The following is a 17376-nucleotide window of genomic DNA, read 5'->3' on the forward strand; positions in this document are numbered from 1 at the left end:
ATCATGATCTCTTTTTATAAAGAAAATTCTCAAATCGGATCGTTTCGGCTAGCCTACCTCGAATCTGGCTAGCTAGGCGTAACGCCTCGAGTCGGCTCGGCAATACGTGAACTGAAACTTGTGCGTGATCCAAAAGCGGGTAACTTGTTTTTTTTTTTCTTCTTTTTGTAATGCCCAAAATTTAGCGCTTTTCGCTGTACAGGGCCTCCCATGATTTTTTTTGTTTTTTGTTTTTTTTCCCCTCGTCGACCCACTCTGGCGACCCAGTCGGGTCGCCCGAGGCTGGGGCGACGGAGATGGGTTGACCTAGTCGGGTGACCCAAGTTGGGTCGACCCAGGCGTGCGATCCTGGCTGGGGACAGCAAGTCGATTCTATAAGTTTGCTTGCCAATTTTGCTAGCCAGGTCGGCTCACCAAGTCATCTAACCATGTGGTCTTTGCCAAATCAAGAATTGACTCTTTAAGTCCACTCACAGCTCGTCAAGCCGGCTCACCAAGATGACTTATCGTCTCGCCTCACCAGGTTGCCCCACCAGGTCGCCTCTTCTTTAAGACCGCTCACCATGTCGGCTCCCCAAGTCACCTCACCGAGTCGACTATTCAGGTTGCCTCACCAAGTCGACCCCTTAAGTTCGCTCACCAACTCAGCTCCCTAAGTCAGCTCACCAAGTCGAATCACATAGTCGTTTTACCACCTTGCCCCAGCAGGTGTGCTCGCCAAGTTGCCCCGCCGAGTTGCTTCTCTAAGCCCACTCACCATGTCAGCTCACCAAGTCGGTTGTTCAAGTACGTTGCCAAGTCAACTCTTTAAGTTCGCTCACCAGGTCAGCCCGCCCAAGTCGCCTCTTTAAGTTCGTTCGCCAGGTCGGCCCGCCCAAGTCGCATCAGCGGGCTAACTCGCCGAGTCACCTCGCGAAGTTGACTCTTTAAGTGCGCTCACCAAGTCGACTGTCCATCTCGCCTCGATAAGTTGGCTTGCCGAGTTACCGCACCAAGTCGTCGCCTCTTTAAGCCCGCTCACCGTGTCAGCTCGTCAGGTCGGCTCACCAAGTCGACTAATCAAGTAGGCCCACCAAGTCGCCTCAAGGATAGCTCCTCACCATGAGTCGCCTCACCATGTTGACTCAATGAGTCGCCTCACCATGTTGACTCTTTGAGCCCGCTCGCCAGGTCGCCTCACCAAGTCGACTCGAGTACGTTGCCAAGTCGACTCTTTAAGTTCGCTCGCCAGGTCGACTCGCCAAGTCAGCTCACCATGTCATCTCAACGAACCAACTCGCCGAGTCGCCTCACCACGTCGGCTCTCTAATACCACTCGCCAAGTCGCCCCACCAACTCGCCCCGTTAGGCCCACTCACCACATCGCCCTGTTAGGCCCACTCTCACCAAGTGGACTCTTTAAGTCTGCTCATAAAGTCGAGCCACCAAGTACTCTCACCAAGTCGACTCTTTAAGTCCTTTCATCGAGTCACCCCACCAAGTACTCTCGCCAAGTCAACTCTTTAGGTCCGTTCGTAGAGTCACCCCACCAAGTCGACCCTTCAAGTGCGTTCATCAAGTCACCCCACCAAGTCGACTCTTTAAGTTCACTCATCAAGCCACCCCGCCAGGTCAGCCCACAAATTACTCTCACCAAGTCGAATCTCTAAGTCCGTTCATCAAGTCACCGTCCCGATCTGGCCGAGCCGTTCTGGCCGAGCCATGCTGGCCGAGCCGATCTGGGCGAGCCGATCTGGCCGAGCCGTTCTGGGCAAGCCATGCTGGCCGAGCCGATCTGGGCGACCCGTTCTGGGCGAGCCGATCTGGGCGACCCGTTCTGGCCGAGCCATGCTGGCCGAGCCGTTCCGGCCGAGCCATGCTGGCCGAGCCGATCTGGGCGAGCCGTTCTGGCCGAGCCTTGCTGGCCGAGCCGATCTGGGCGAGCCGTTCTGGCCGAGCCGATCTGGGCGAGCCGTTCTGGCCGAGCCTTGCTGGGCGAGCCGTTCTGGCCGAGCCATGCTGGCCGAGCCGATCTGGGCGAGCCGTTCTGGCCGAGCCGTTCTGGCCGAGCCGATCTGGCCGATCTCCAAAAACGGTGTCGTGGATGGCTGTTTGGTCGCCTCTGTGCCAACTCGATCGGCACAACATTGGGAATGGTTCGACAGCGGTTGTCGTTCCAATGTGTCATCGGGATGTCTTGGAACGCGGCCTTTCAAGGGCGAGCTCGCGTCTAGCACTTGGATTGTGCGTCGTCACAAGTGATTGGGGAGATCTCTCTGTGAACGGCGGCATGTGCGATTGCAAGAGAAAATTGACTTAGTAGTCGGAGCATTGGCCTCGGGCCATTGTGACGGCCTTGCAATTTCTCTATAATTGCAACCTATGTTTGCGCAGTAGCAGAGTTTGCACGTTAGATTGGCCTTTGTTCTTGACAGTTCGAAGTACTCTCACCAAGTCAGCAAGTCACCATGCTGGCCGAGCCGATCTGGCCGAGCCGATCTGGGCGAGCCATTCTGGACGACCCGATCTGGCCGAGCCGTTCTGGGCAAGCCATGCTGGCCGAGCCGATCTGGGCGACCCGTTCTGGCCGAGCCGTTCTGGGCGAGCCGTTCTGGCCGAGACATGCTGGCCGAGCCGATCTGGGCGAGCCGTTCTGGCCGAGCCTTGCTGGCCGAGTCGATCTGGGCGAGCCGTTCTGGCCGAGCCATGCTGGCCGAGCCGTGCTGGCCGAGCCATGCTGGCCGAGCCGATCTGGCCAATCTCCGAAAACGGTGTCGTGGATGGCTGTTTGGTCGCCTCTGTGCCAACTCGATCGGCACAGCATTGGGAATGGTTCGACAGCGGTTGTCGTTCCAATGTGTCATCGGGATGTCTTGGAACGCGGCCTTTCAAGGGCGAGCTCGCGTCTAGCACTTGGATTGTGCGTCGTCACAAGTGATTGGGGAGATCTCTAATACCACTCGCCAAGTCGCCCCACCAACTCGTCCCGTTAGGCCCACTCACCACATCGCCCTGTTAGGCCCACTCTCACCAAGTGGACTCTTTAAGTCTGCTCATAAAGTCGAGCCACCAAGTACTCTCACCAAGTCGACTCTTTAAGTCCTTTCATCGAGTCACCCCACCAAGTACTCTCGCCAAGTCAACTCTTTAGGTCCGTTCATAGAGTCACCCCACCAAGTCGACCCTTCAAGTGCGTTCATCAAGTCACCCCACCAAGTCGACTCTTTAAGTTCACTCATCAAGCCACCCCGCCAGGTCAGCCCACAAATTACTCTCACCAAGTCGACTCTTTAAGTTCGTTCATCAAGTCACCCCGCCAGGTCGGCCCACCAAGTGGACTCTTTAAGTTCGTTCATGAAGTCACTCTGCCAAGTCGGCCCACCAGGTCGACTCTTTAAGTTCGTTCATCAAGTCACCCCGCCAGGTCAGCCCACCAACTACTCTCACCAAGTCGACTCTTTAAGTTTGCTCACCAAGTCACCCCGCCAGGTCGGCCCACCAAGTACTCTCACCAGGTCGACTCTTTAGGTTTGTTCATCAGGTCACCCCACCGAGTACTCTCACCAAGTCGACTCTTTAGGTTCGTTAATCAAGTCGCCCCGCCAGGTCGGCCCACCAACTACTCTCACCAAGTCGACCCTTTAAGTTCGGTCATCAACTCACCCCGCCAGGTCGGCCCACCAAGTACTCTCACAAAGTCGACTCTTTAGGTTCGTTCATCAATTCACCCTGCCAGCTCGGCCCACCAAGTTCTCTCACCAGGTCGACTCTTTAAGTTCGTTCATCAAGTCACCCTGCCAGTTCGACCCACCAAGTACTCTCACAAAGTCGACTCTCTAAGTTCGTTCATCAAGTCACCCTGCCAGGTCAGCCCACCAAGTACTCTCACCAAGTCACCCCGCTAGTTCGACCCACCAAGTCGACTCTTTAAGTTCGTTCATCAAGTCACCCGGCCAAGTCGGCCCACCAAGTCGACTCTTTAAGTCCGTTCATCAAGTCACGTGACCAGGTCAGCCCACCAAGTACTCTCACCAAGTCGACTCTTTAAGTTTGTTCATCAAGTCACCCGGCCAGATCGGCCCACCAAGGACTCTCACCAAGTCGACTCTCTAAGTCTGTTCATCAGGTCACCCCACTGAGTACTCTCACCAAGTCAACTCTTTAGGTCCGTTCATCAAGTCACCCCGCAAAGTCGACCCTCTAAGTTCGTTCATCGAGTCACCCGACCAAGTCGACTGTTTAAGTCCTTTCATCAAGTCACCCCGCCAAGCCGACTCTTTAAGTCCGTTCATCAAGTCGCCAGAACAACTACTCTCACCAAGTCGACTCTATAAGTCCGTTCATCAAGTCGGCCCACCAAGTACTCCCACCAAGTCGACTCTTTAAGTCCGTTCATCAGTTCACCCCGCCAAGTACTCTCACCAAGTCAACTCTTTAGGTCCGTTCATCGAGTCACCCCGCCAAGTCGACCCTTTAAGTCCGTTCATCAAGTCGCCCCGCCGAGTTGCTTCTCTAAGCCCACTCACCATGTCAGCTCACCAAGTCGGTTGTTCAAGTACGTTGCCAAGTCAACTCTTTAAGTTCGCTCACCAGGTCAGCCCGCCCAAGTCGCCTCTTTAAGTTCGTTCGCCAGGTCGGCCCGCCCAAGTCGCATCAGCGGGCTAACTCGCCGAGTCACCTCGCGAAGTTGACTCTTTAAGTGCGCTCACCAAGTCGACTCACCATCTCGCCTCGATAAGCTGGCTTGCCGAGTTACCCCACCAAGCCGTCACCTCTTTAAGCCCGCTCACCATGTCAGCTCGTCAGGTCGGCTCACCAAGTCGACTAATCAAGTAGGCCCACCAAGTCGCCTCAAGGATAGCTCCTCACCGTGAGTCGCCTCACCATGTTGACTCAATCAGTCGCCTCACCATGTTGACTCTTTGAGCCCGCTCGCCAGGTCGCCTCACCAAGTCGACTCGAGTACGTTGCCAAGTCGACTCTTTAAGTTCGCTCGCCAGGTCGACTCGCCAAGTCAGCTCACCATGTCATCTCAACGAACCAACTCGCCGAGTCGCCTCACCACGTCGGCTCTCTAATACCACTCGCCAAGTCGCCCCACCAACTCGCCCCGTTAGGCCCACTCGCCACATCGCCCTGTTAGGCCCACTCTCACCAAGTGGACTCTTTAAGTCTGCTCATAAAGTCGAGCCACCAAGTACTCTCACCAAGTCGACTCTTTAAGTCCTTTCATCGAGTCACCCCACCAAGTACTCTCGCCAAGTCAACTCTTTAGGTCCGTTCGTAGAGTCACCCCACCAAGTCGACCCTTCAAGTGCGTTCATCAAGTCACCCCACCAAGTCGACTCTTTAAGTTCACTCATCAAGCCACCCCGCCAGGTCAGCCCACAAATTACTCTCACCAAGTCGACTCTTTAAGTTCGTTCATCAAGTCACCCCGCCAGGTCGGCCCACCAAGTGGACTCTTTAAGTTCGTTCATGAAGTCACTCTGCCAAGTCGGCCCACCAGGTCGACTCTTTAAGTTCGTTCATCAAGTCACCCCGCCAGGTCAGCCCACCAACTACTCTCACCAAGTCGACTCTTTAAGTTTGCTCACCAAGTCACCCCGCCAGGTCGGCCCACCAAGTACTCTCACCAGGTCGACTCTTTAGGTTTGTTCATCAGGTCACCCCACCGAGTACTCTCACCAAGTCGACTCTTTAGGTTCGTTGATCAAGTCGCCCCGCCAGGTCGGCCCACCAACTACTCTCACCAAGTCGACCCTTTAAGTTCGGTCATCAACTCACCCCGCCAGGTCGGCCCACCAAGTACTCTCACAAAGTCGACTCTTTAGGTTCGTTCATCAATTCACCCTGCCAGCTCGGCCCACCAAGTTCTCTCGCCAGGTCGACTCTTTAAGTTCGTTCATCAAGTCACCCTGCCAGTTCGACCCACCAAGTACTCTCACAAAGTCGACTCTCTAAGTTCGTTCATCAAGTCACCCTGCCAGGTCAGCCCACCAAGTACTCTCACCAAGTCACCCCGCTAGTTCGACCCACCAAGTCGACTCTTTAAGTTCGTTCATCAAGTCACCCGGCCAAGTCGGCCCACCAAGTCGACTCTTTAAGTCCGTTCATCAAGTCACCTGACCAGGTCAGCCCACCGAGTACTCTCACCAAGTCGACTCTTTAAGTTTGTTCATCAAGTCACCCGGCCAGATCGGCCCACCAAGTACTCTCACCAAGTCGACTCTCTAAGTCTGTTCATCAGGTCACCCCACCGAGTACTCTCACCAAGTCAACTCTTTAGGTCCGTTCATCAAGTCACCCCGCAAAGTCGACCCTCTAAGTTCGTTCATCGAGTCACCCGACCAAGTCGACTGTTTAAGTCCTTTCATCAAGTCACCCCGCCAAGCCGACTCTTTAAGTCCGTTCATCAAGTCGCCAGAACAACTACTCTCACCAAGTCGACTCTATAAGTCCGTTCATCAAGTCGGCCCACCAAGTACTCCCACAAAGTCGACTCTTTAAGTCCGTTCATCAGTTCACCCCGCCAAGTACTCTCACCAAGTCAACTCTTTAGGTCCGTTCATCGAGCCACCCCGCCAAGTCGACCCTTTAAGTCCGTTCATCAAGTCGCCCCGCCGAGCTGCTTCTCTAAGCCCACTCACCATGTCAGCTCACCAAGTCGGTTGTTCAAGTACGTTGCCAAGTCAACTCTTTAAGTTCGCTCACCAGGTCAGCCCGCCCAAGTCGCCTCTTTAAGTTCGTTCGCCAGGTCGGCCCGCCCAAGTCGCATCAGCGGGCTAACTCGCCGAGTCACCTCGCGAAGTTGACTCTTTAAGTGCGCTCACCAAGTCGACTCACCATCTCGCCTCGATAAGCTGGCTTGCCGAGTTACCCCACCAAGCCGTCGCCTCTTTAAGCCCGCTCACCGTGTCAGCTCGTCAGGTCGGCTCACCAAGTCGACTAATCAAGTAGGCCCACCAAGTCGCCTCAAGGATAGCTCCTCACCGTGAGTCGCCTCACCATGTTGACTCAATGAGTCGCCTCACCATGTTGACTCTTTGAGCCCGCTCGCCAGGTCGCCTCACCAAGTCGACTCGAGTACGTTGCCAAGTCGACTCTTTAAGTTCGCTCGCCAGGTCGACTCGCCAAGTCAGCTCACCATGTCATCTCAACGAACCAACTCGCCGAGTCGCCTCACCACGTCGGCTCTCTAATACCACTCGCCAAGTCGCCCCACCAACTCGCCCCGTTAGGCCCACTCGCCACATCGCCCTGTTAGGCCCACTCTCACCAAGTGGACTCTTTAAGTCTGCTCATAAAGTCGAGCCACCAAGTACTCTCACCAAGTCGACTCTTTAAGTCCTTTCATCGAGTCACCCCACCAAGTACTCTCGCCAAGTCAACTCTTTAGGTCCGTTCGTAGAGTCACCCCACCAAGTCGACCCTTCAAGTGCGTTCATCAAGTCACCCCACCAAGTCGACTCTTTAAGTTCACTCATCAAGCCACCCCGCCAGGTCAGCCCACAAATTACTCTCACCAAGTCGACTCTTTAAGTTCGTTCATCAAGTCACCCCGCCAGGTCGGCCCACCAAGTGGACTCTTTAAGTTCGTTCATGAAGTCACTCTGCCAAGTCGGCCCACCAGGTCGACTCTTTAAGTTCGTTCATCAAGTCACCCCGCCAGGTCAGCCCACCAACTACTCTCACCAAGTCGACTCTTTAAGTTTGCTCACCAAGTCACCCCGCCAGGTCGGCCCACCAAGTACTCTCACCAGGTCGACTCTTTAGGTTTGTTCATCAGGTCACCCCACCGAGTGCTCTCACCAAGTCTACTCTTTAGGTTCGTTGATCAAGTCGCCCCGCCAGGTCGGCCCACCAACTACTCTCACCAAGTCGACCCTTTAAGTTCGGTCATCAACTCACCCCGCCAGGTCGGCCCACCAAGTACTCTCACAAAGTCGACTCTTTAGGTTCGTTCATCAATTCACCCTGCCAGCTCGGCCCACCAAGTTCTCTCGCCAGGTCGACTCTTTAAGTTCGTTCATCAAGTCACCCTGCCAGTTCGACCCACCAAGTACTCTCACAAAGTCGACTCTCTAAGTTCGTTCATCAAGTCACCCTGCCAGGTCAGCCCACCAAGTACTCTCACCAAGTCACCCCGCTAGTTCGACCCACCAAGTCGACTCTTTAAGTTCGTTCATCAAGTCACCCGGCCAAGTCGGCCCACCAAGTCGACTCTTTAAGTCCGTTCATCAAGTCACGTGACCAGGTCAGCCCACCGAGTACTCTCACCAAGTCGAATCTTTAAGTTTGTTCATCAAGTCACCCGGCCAGATCGGCCCACCAAGTACTCTCACCAAGTCGACTCTCTAAGTCTGTTCATCAGGTCACCCCACCGAGTACTCTCACCAAGTCCACTCTTTAGGTCCGTTCATCAAGTCACCCCGCAAAGTCGACCCTCTAAGTTCGTTCATCGAGTCACCCGACCAAGTCGACTGTTTAAGTCCTTTCATCAAGTCACCCCGCCAAGCCGACTCTTTAAGTCCGTTCATCAAGTCGCCAGAACAACTACTCTCACCAAGTCGACTCTATAAGTCCGTTCATCAAGTCGGCCCACCAAGTACTCCCACCAAGTCGACTCTTTAAGTCCGTTCATCAGTTCACCCCGCCAAGTACTCTCACCAAGTCAACTCTTTAGGTCCGTTCATCGAGGCACCCCGCCAAGTCGACCCTTTAAGTCCGTTCATCAAGTCGCCCCGCCGAGTTGCTTCTCTAAGCCCACTCACCATGTCAGCTCACCAAGTCGGTTGTTCAAGTACGTTGCCAAGTCAACTCTTTAAGTTCGCTCACCAGGTCAGCCCGCCCAAGTCGCCTCTTTAAGTTCGTTCGCCAGGTCGGCCCGCCCAAGTCGCATCAGCGGGCTAACTCGCCGAGTCACCTCGCGAAGTTGACTCTTTAAGTGCGCTCACCAAGTCGACTCACCATCTCGCCTCGATAAGCTGGCTTGCCGAGTTACCCCACCAAGCCGTCGCCTCTTTAAGCCCGCTCACCGTGTCAGCTCGTCAGGTCGGCTCACCAAGTCGACTAATCAAGTAGGCCCACCAAGTCGCCTCAAGGATAGCTCCTCACCGTGAGTCGCCTCACCATGTTGACTCAATCAGTCGCCTCACCATGTTGACTCTTTGAGCCCGCTCGCCAGGTCGCCTCACCAAGTCGACTCGAGTACGTTGCCAAGTCGACTCTTTAAGTTCGCTCGCCAGGTCGACTTGCCAAGTCAGCTCACCATGTCATCTCAACGAACCAACTCGCCGAGTCGCCTCACCACGTCGGCTCTCTAATACCACTCGCCAAGTCGCCCCACCAACTCGCCCCGTTAGGCCCACTCGCCACATCGCCCTGTTAGGCCCACTCTCACCAAGTGGACTCTTTAAGTCTGCTCATAAAGTCGAGCCACCAAGTACTCTCACCAAGTCGACTCTTTAAGTCCTTTCATCGAGTCACCCCACCAAGTACTCTCGCCAAGTCAACTCTTTAGGTCCGTTCGTAGAGTCACCCCACCAAGTCGACCCTTCAAGTGCGTTCATCAAGTCACCCCACCAAGTCGACTCTTTAAGTTCACTCATCAAGCCACCCCGCCAGGTCAGCCCACAAATTACTCTCACCAAGTCGACTCTTTAAGTTCGTTCATCAAGTCACCCCGCCAGGTCGGCCCACCAAGTGGACTCTTTAAGTTCGTTCATGAAGTCACTCTGCCAAGTCGGCCCACCAGGTCGACTCTTTAAGTTCGTTCATCAAGTCACCCCGCCAGGTCAGCCCACCAACTACTCTCACCAAGTCGACTCTTTAAGTTTGCTCACCAAGTCACCCCGCCAGGTCGGCCCACCAAGTACTCTCACCAGGTCGACTCTTTAGGTTTGTTCATCAGGTCACCCCACCGAGTACTCTCACCAAGTCGACTCTTTAGGTTCGTTGATCAAGTCGCCCCGCCAGGTCGGCCCACCAACTACTCTCACCAAGTCGACCCTTTAAGTTCGGTCATCAACTCACCCCGCCAGGTCGGCCCACCAAGTACTCTCACAAAGTCGACTCTTTAGGTTCGTTCATCAATTCACCCTGCCAGCTCGGCCCACCAAGTTCTCTCGCCAGGTCGACTCTTTAAGTTCGTTCATCAAGTCACCCTGCCAGTTCGACCCACCAAGTACTCTCACAAAGTCGACTCTCTAAGTTCGTTCATCAAGTCACCCTGCCAGGTCAGCCCACCAAGTACTCTCACCAAGTCACCCCGCTAGTTCGACCCACCAAGTCGACTCTTTAAGTTCGTTCATCAAGTCACCCGGCCAAGTCGGCCCACCAAGTCGACTCTTTAAGTCCGTTCATCAAGTCACCTGACCAGGTCAGCCCACCGAGTACTCTCACCAAGTCGACTCTTTAAGTTTGTTCATCAAGTCACCCGGCCAGATCGGCCCACCAAGTACTCTCACCAAGTCGACTCTCTAAGTCTGTTCATCAGGTCACCCCACCGAGTACTCTCACCAAGTCAACTCTTTAGGTCCGTTCATCAAGTCACCCCGCAAAGTCGACCCTCTAAGTTCGTTCATCGAGTCACCCGACCAAGTCGACTGTTTAAGTCCTTTCATCAAGTCACCCCGCCAAGCCGACTCTTTAAGTCCGTTCATCAAGTCGCCAGAACAACTACTCTCACCAAGTCGACTCTATAAGTCCGTTCATCAAGTCGGCCCACCAAGTACTCCCACAAAGTCGACTCTTTAAGTCCGTTCATCAGTTCACCCCGCCAAGTACTCTCACCAAGTAAACTCTTTAGGTCCGTTCATCGAGCCACCCCGCCAAGTCGACCCTTTAAGTCCGTTCATCAAGTCGCCCCGCCGAGCTGCTTCTCTAAGCCCACTCACCATGTCAGCTCACCAAGTCGGTTGTTCAAGTACGTTGCCAAGTCAACTCTTTAAGTTCGCTCACCAGGTCAGCCCGCCCAAGTCGCCTCTTTAAGTTCGTTCGCCAGGTCGGCCCGCCCAAGTCGCATCAGCGGGCTAACTCGCCGAGTCACCTCGCGAAGTTGACTCTTTAAGTGCGCTCACCAAGTCGACTCACCATCTCGCCTCGATAAGTTGGCTTGCCGAGTTACCCCACCAAGCCGTCGCCTCTTTAAGCCCGCTCACCGTGTCAGCTCGTCAGGTCGGCTCACCAAGTCGACTAATCAAGTAGGCCCACCAAGTCGCCTCAAGGATAGCTCCTCACCGTGAGTCACCTCACCATGTTGACTCAATGAGTCGCCTCACCATGTTGACTCTTTGAGCCCGCTCGCTAGGTCGCCTCACCAAGTCGACTCGAGTACGTTGCCAAGTCGACTCTTTAAGTTCGCTCGCCAGGTCGACTCGCCAAGTCAGCTCACCATGTCATCTCAACGAACCAACTCGCCGAGTCGCCTCACCACGTCGGCTCTCTAATACCACTCGCCAAGTCGCCCCACCAACTCGCCCCGTTAGGCCCACTCGCCACATCGCCCTGTTAGGCCCACTCTCACCAAGTGGACTCTTTAAGTCTGCTCATAAAGTCGAGCCACCAAGTACTCTCACCAAGTCGACTCTTTAAGTCCTTTCATCGAGTCACCCCACCAAGTACTCTCGCCAAGTCAACTCTTTAGGTCCGTTCGTAGAGTCACCCCACCAAGTCGACCCTTCAAGTGCGTTCATCAAGTCACCCCACCAAGTCGACTCTTTAAGTTCACTCATCAAGCCACCCCGCCAGGTCAGCCCACAAATTACTCTCACCAAGTCGACTCTTTAAGTTCGTTCATCAAGTCACCCCGCCAGGTCGGCCCACCAAGTGGACTCTTTAAGTTCGTTCATGAAGTCACTCTGCCAAGTCGGCCCACCAGGTCGACTCTTTAAGTTCGTTCATCAAGTCACCCCGCCAGGTCAGCCCACCAACTACTCTCACCAAGTCGACTCTTTAAGTTTGCTCACCAAGTCACCCCGCCAGGTCGGCCCACCAAGTACTCTCACCAGGTCGACTCTTTAGGTTTGTTCATCAGGTCACCCCACCGAGTGCTCTCACCAAGTCTACTCTTTAGGTTCGTTGATCAAGTCGCCCCGCCAGGTCGGCCCACCAACTACTCTCACCAAGTCGACCCTTTAAGTTCGGTCATCAACTCACCCGGCCAGGTCGGCCCACCAAGTACTCTCACAAAGTCGACTCTTTAGGTTCGTTCATCAATTCACCCTGCCAGCTCGGCCCACCAAGTTCTCTCGCCAGGTCGACTCTTTAAGTTCGTTCATCAAGTCACCCTGCCAGTTCGACCCACCAAGTACTCTCACAAAGTCGACTCTCTAAGTTCGTTCATCAAGTCACCCTGCCAGGTCAGCCCACCAAGTACTCTCACCAAGTCACCCCGCTAGTTCGACCCACCAAGTCGACTCTTTAAGTTCGTTCATCAAGTCACCCGGCCAAGTCGGCCCACCAAGTCGACTCTTTAAGTCCGTTCATCAAGTCACGTGACCAGGTCAGCCCACCGAGTACTCTCACCAAGTCGACTCTTTAAGTTTGTTCATCAAGTCACCCGGCCAGATCGGCCCACCAAGTACTCTCACCAAGTCGACTCTCTAAGTCTGTTCATCAGGTCACCCCACCGAGTACTCTCACCAAGTCAACTCTTTAGGTCCGTTCATCAAGTCACCCCGCAAAGTCGACCCTCTAAGTTCGTTCATCGAGTCACCCGACCAAGTCGACTGTTTAAGTCCTTTCATCAAGTCACCCCGCCAAGCCGACTCTTTAAGTCCGTTCATCAAGTCGCCAGAACAACTACTCTCACCAAGTCGACTCTATAAGTCCGTTCATCAAGTCGGCCCACCAAGTACTCCCACAAAGTCGACTCTTTAAGTCCGTTCATCAGTTCACCCCGCCAAGTACTCTCACCAAGTAAACTCTTTAGGTCCGTTCATCGAGCCACCCCGCCAAGTCGACCCTTTAAGTCCGTTCATCAAGTCGCCCCGCCGAGCTGCTTCTCTAAGCCCACTCACCATGTCAGCTCACCAAGTCGATTGTTCAAGTACGTTGCCAAGTCAACTCTTTAAGTTCGCTCACCAGGTCAGCCCGCCCAAGTCGCCTCTTTAAGTTCGTTCGCCAGGTCGGCCCGCCCAAGTCGCATCAGCGGGCTAACTCGCCGAGTCACCTCGCGAAGTTGACTCTTTAAGTGCGCTCACCAAGTCGACTCACCATCTCGCCTCCATAAGCTGGCTTGCCGAGTTACCCCACCAAGCCGTCGCCTCTTTAAGCCCGCTCACCGTGTCAGCTCGTCAGGTCGGCTCACCAAGTCGACTAATCAAGTAGGCCCACCAAGTCGCCTCAAGGATAGCTCCTCACCGTGAGTCGCCTCACCATGTTGACTCAATGAGTCGCCTCACCATGTTGACTCTTTGAGCCCGCTCGCCCGGTCGCCTCACCAAGTCGACTCGAGTACGTTGCCAAGTCGACTCTTTAAGTTCGCTCGCCAGGTCGACTCGCCAAGTCAGCTCACCATGTCATCTCAACGAACCAACTCGCCGAGTCGCCTCACCACGTCGGCTCTCTAATACCACTCGCCAAGTCGCCCCACCAACTCGCCCCGTTAGGCCCACTCGCCACATCGCCCTGTTAGGCCCACTCTCACCAAGTGGACTCTTTAAGTCTGCTCATAAAGTCGAGCCACCAAGTACTCTCACCAAGTCGACTCTTTAAGTCCTTTCATCGAGTCACCCCACCAAGTACTCTCGCCAAGTCAACTCTTTAGGTCCGTTCGTAGAGTCACCCCACCAAGTCGACCCTTCAAGTGCGTTCATCAAGTCACCCCACCAAGTCGACTCTTTAAGTTCACTCATCAAGCCACCCCGCCAGGTCAGCCCACAAATTACTCTCACCAAGTCGACTCTTTAAGTTCGTTCATCAAGTCACCCCGCCAGGTCGGCCCACCAAGTGGACTCTTTAAGTTCGTTCATGAAGTCACTCTGCCAAGTCGGCCCACCAGGTCGACTCTTTAAGTTCGTTCATCAAGTCACCCCGCCAGGTCAGCCCACCAACTACTCTCACCAAGTCGACTCTTTAAGTTTGCTCACCAAGTCACCCCGCCAGGTCGGCCCACCAAGTACTCTCACCAGGTCGACTCTTTAGGTTTGTTCATCAGGTCACCCCACCGAGTGCTCTCACCAAGTCGACTCTTTAGGTTCGTTGATCAAGTCGCCCCGCCAGGTCGGCCCACCAACTACTCTCACCAAGTCGACCCTTTAAGTTCGGTCATCAACTCACCCCGCCAGGTCGGCCCACCAAGTACTCTCACAAAGTCGACTCTTTAGGTTCGTTCATCAATTCACCCTGCCAGCTCGGCCCACCAAGTTCTCTCGCCAGGTCGACTCTTTAAGTTCGTTCATCAAGTCACCCTGCCAGTTCGACCCACCAAGTACTCTCACAAAGTCGACTCTCTAAGTTCGTTCATCAAGTCACCCTGCCAGGTCAGCCCACCAAGTACTCTCACCAAGTCACCCCGCTAGTTCGACCCACCAAGTCGACTCTTTAAGTTCGTTCATCAAGTCACCCGGCCAAGTCGGCCCACCAAGTCGACTCTTTAAGTCCGTTCATCAAGTCACCTGACCAGGTCAGCCCACCGAGTACTCTCACCAAGTCGACTCTTTAAGTTTGTTCATCAAGTCACCCGGCCAGATCGGCCCACCAAGTACTCTCACCAAGTCGACTCTCTAAGTCTGTTCATCAGGTCACCCCACCGAGTACTCTCACCAAGTCGACTCTTTAGGTCCGTTCATCAAGTCACCCCGCAAAGTCGACCCTCTAAGTTCGTTCATCGAGTCACCCGACCAAGTCGACTGTTTAAGTCCTTTCATCAAGTCACCCCGCCAAGCCGACTCTTTAAGTCCGTTCATCAAGTCGCCAGAACAACTACTCTCACCAAGTCGACTCTATAAGTCCGTTCATCAAGTCGGCCCACCAAGTACTCCCACCAAGTCGACTCTTTAAGTCCGTTCATCAGTTCACCCCGCCAAGTACTCTCACCAAGTAAACTCTTTAGGTCCGTTCATCGAGCCACCCCGCCAAGTCGACCCTTTAAGTCCGTTCATCAAGTCGCCCCGCCGAGTTGCTTCTCTAAGCCCACTCACCATGTCAGCTCACCAAGTCGGTTGTTCAAGTACGTTGCCAAGTCAACTCTTTAAGTTCGCTCACCAGGTCAGCCCGCCCAAGTCGCCTCTTTAAGTTCGTTCGCCAGGTCGGCCCGCCCAAGTCGCATCAGCGGGCTAACTCGCCGAGTCACCTCGCGAAGTTGACTCTTTAAGTGCGCTCACCAAGTCGACTCACCATCTCGCCTCGATAAGTTGGCTTGCCGAGTTACCCCACCAAGCCGTCGCCTCTTTAAGCCCGCTCACCGTGTCAGCTCGTCAGGTCGGCTCACCAAGTCGACTAATCAAGTAGGCCCACCAAGTCGCCTCAAGGATAGCTCCTCACCGTGAGTCGCCTCACCATGTTGACTCAATCAGTCGCCTCACCATGTTGACTCTTTGAGCCCGCTCGCCAGGTCGCCTCACCAAGTCGACTCGAGTACGTTGCCAAGTCGACTCTTTAAGTTCGCTCGCCAGGTCGACTCGCCAAGTCAGCTCACCATGTCATCTCAACGAACCAACTCGCCGAGTCGCCTCACCACGTCGGCTCTCTAATACCACTCGCCAAGTCGCCCCACCAACTCGCCCCGTTAGGCCCACTCGCCACATCGCCCTGTTAGGCCCACTCTCACCAAGTGGACTCTTTAAGTCTGCTCATAAAGTCGAGCCACCAAGTACTCTCACCAAGTCGACTCTTTAAGTCCTTTCATCGAGTCACCCCACCAAGTACTCTCGCCAAGTCAACTCTTTAGGTCCGTTCGTAGAGTCACCCCACCAAGTCGACCCTTCAAGTGCGTTCATCAAGTCACCCCACCAAGTCGACTCTTTAAGTTCACTCATCAAGCCACCCCGCCAGGTCAGCCCACAAATTACTCTCACCAAGTCGACTCTTTAAGTTCGTTCATCAAGTCACCTCGCCAGGTCGGCCCACCAAGTGGACACTTTAAGTTCGCTCATGAAGTCACTCTGCCAAGTCGGCCCACCAGGTCGACTCTTTAAGTTCGTTCATCAAGTCACCCCGCCAGGTCAGCCCACCAACTACTCTCACCAAGTCGACTCTTTAAGTTTGCTCACCAAGTCACCCCGCCAGGTCGGCCCACCAAGTACTCTCACCAGGTCGACTCTTTAGGTTTGTTCATCAGGTCACCCCACCGAGTACTCTCACCAAGTCGACTCTTTAAGTTCGTTCATCAAGTCGCCCCGCCAGGTCGGCCCACCAACTACTCTCACCAAGTCGACCCTTTAAGTTAGGTCATCAACTCACCCCGCCAGGTCGGCCCACCAAGTACTCTCACAAAGTCAACTCTTTAGGTTCGTTCATCAATTCACCCCGCCAGCTCGGCCCACCAAGTTCTCTCACCAGGTCGACTCTTTAAGTTCGTTCATCAAGTCACCCCGCCAGTTCGACCCACCAAGTACTCTCACAAAGTCGACTCTCTAAGTTCGTTCATCAAGTCACCCTGCCAGGTCAGCCCACCAAGTACTCTCACCAAGTCACCCCGCTAGTTCGGCCCACCAAGTCGACTCTTTAAGTTCGTTCATCAAGTCACCCGGCCAAGTCGGCCCACCAAGTCGACTCTTTAAGTCCGTTCATCAAGTCACCCCGCCAGGTCAGCCCACCAACTACTCTCACCAAGTCGACTCTTTAAGTTTGCTCACCAAGTCACCCCGCCAGGTCGGCCCACCAAGTACTCTCACCAGGTCGACTCTTTAGGTTTGTTTATCAGGTCAGCCCACCGAGTACTCTCACCAAGTCGACTCTTTAAGTTCGTTCATCAAGTCGCCCCGCCAGGTCGGCCCACCAACTACTCTCACCAAGTCGACCCTTTAAGTTAGGTCATCAACTCACCCCGCCAGGTCGGCCCACCAAGTACTCTCACAAAGTCGACTCTTTAGGTTCGTTCATCAATTCACCCCGCCAGCTCGGCCCACCAAGTTCTCTCACCAGGTCGACTCTTTAAGTTCGTTCATCAAGTCACCCCGCCAGTTCGACCCACCAAGTACTCTCACAAAGTCGACTCTCTAAGTTCGTTCATCAAGTCACCCTGCCAGGTCAGCCCACCAAGTACTCTCACCAAGTCACCTCGCTAGTTCGACCCACCAAGTCGACTCTTTAAGTTCGTTCATCAAGTCACCCAGCCAAGTCGGTCCACCAAGTCGACTCTTTAAGTCCGTTCATCAAGTCACGTGACCAGGTCAGCCCACCGAGTACTCTCGCCAAGTCGACTCTTTAAGTTTGTTCATCAAGTCACCC

This window comes from Cupressus sempervirens, chromosome 1 (assembly GCF_028749045.1).
Source record: "Cupressus sempervirens isolate cs-2001-9-10 chromosome 1, ASM2874904v1, whole genome shotgun sequence".
Classification (NCBI taxonomy): Eukaryota; Viridiplantae; Streptophyta; class Pinopsida; order Cupressales; family Cupressaceae; genus Cupressus; species Cupressus sempervirens.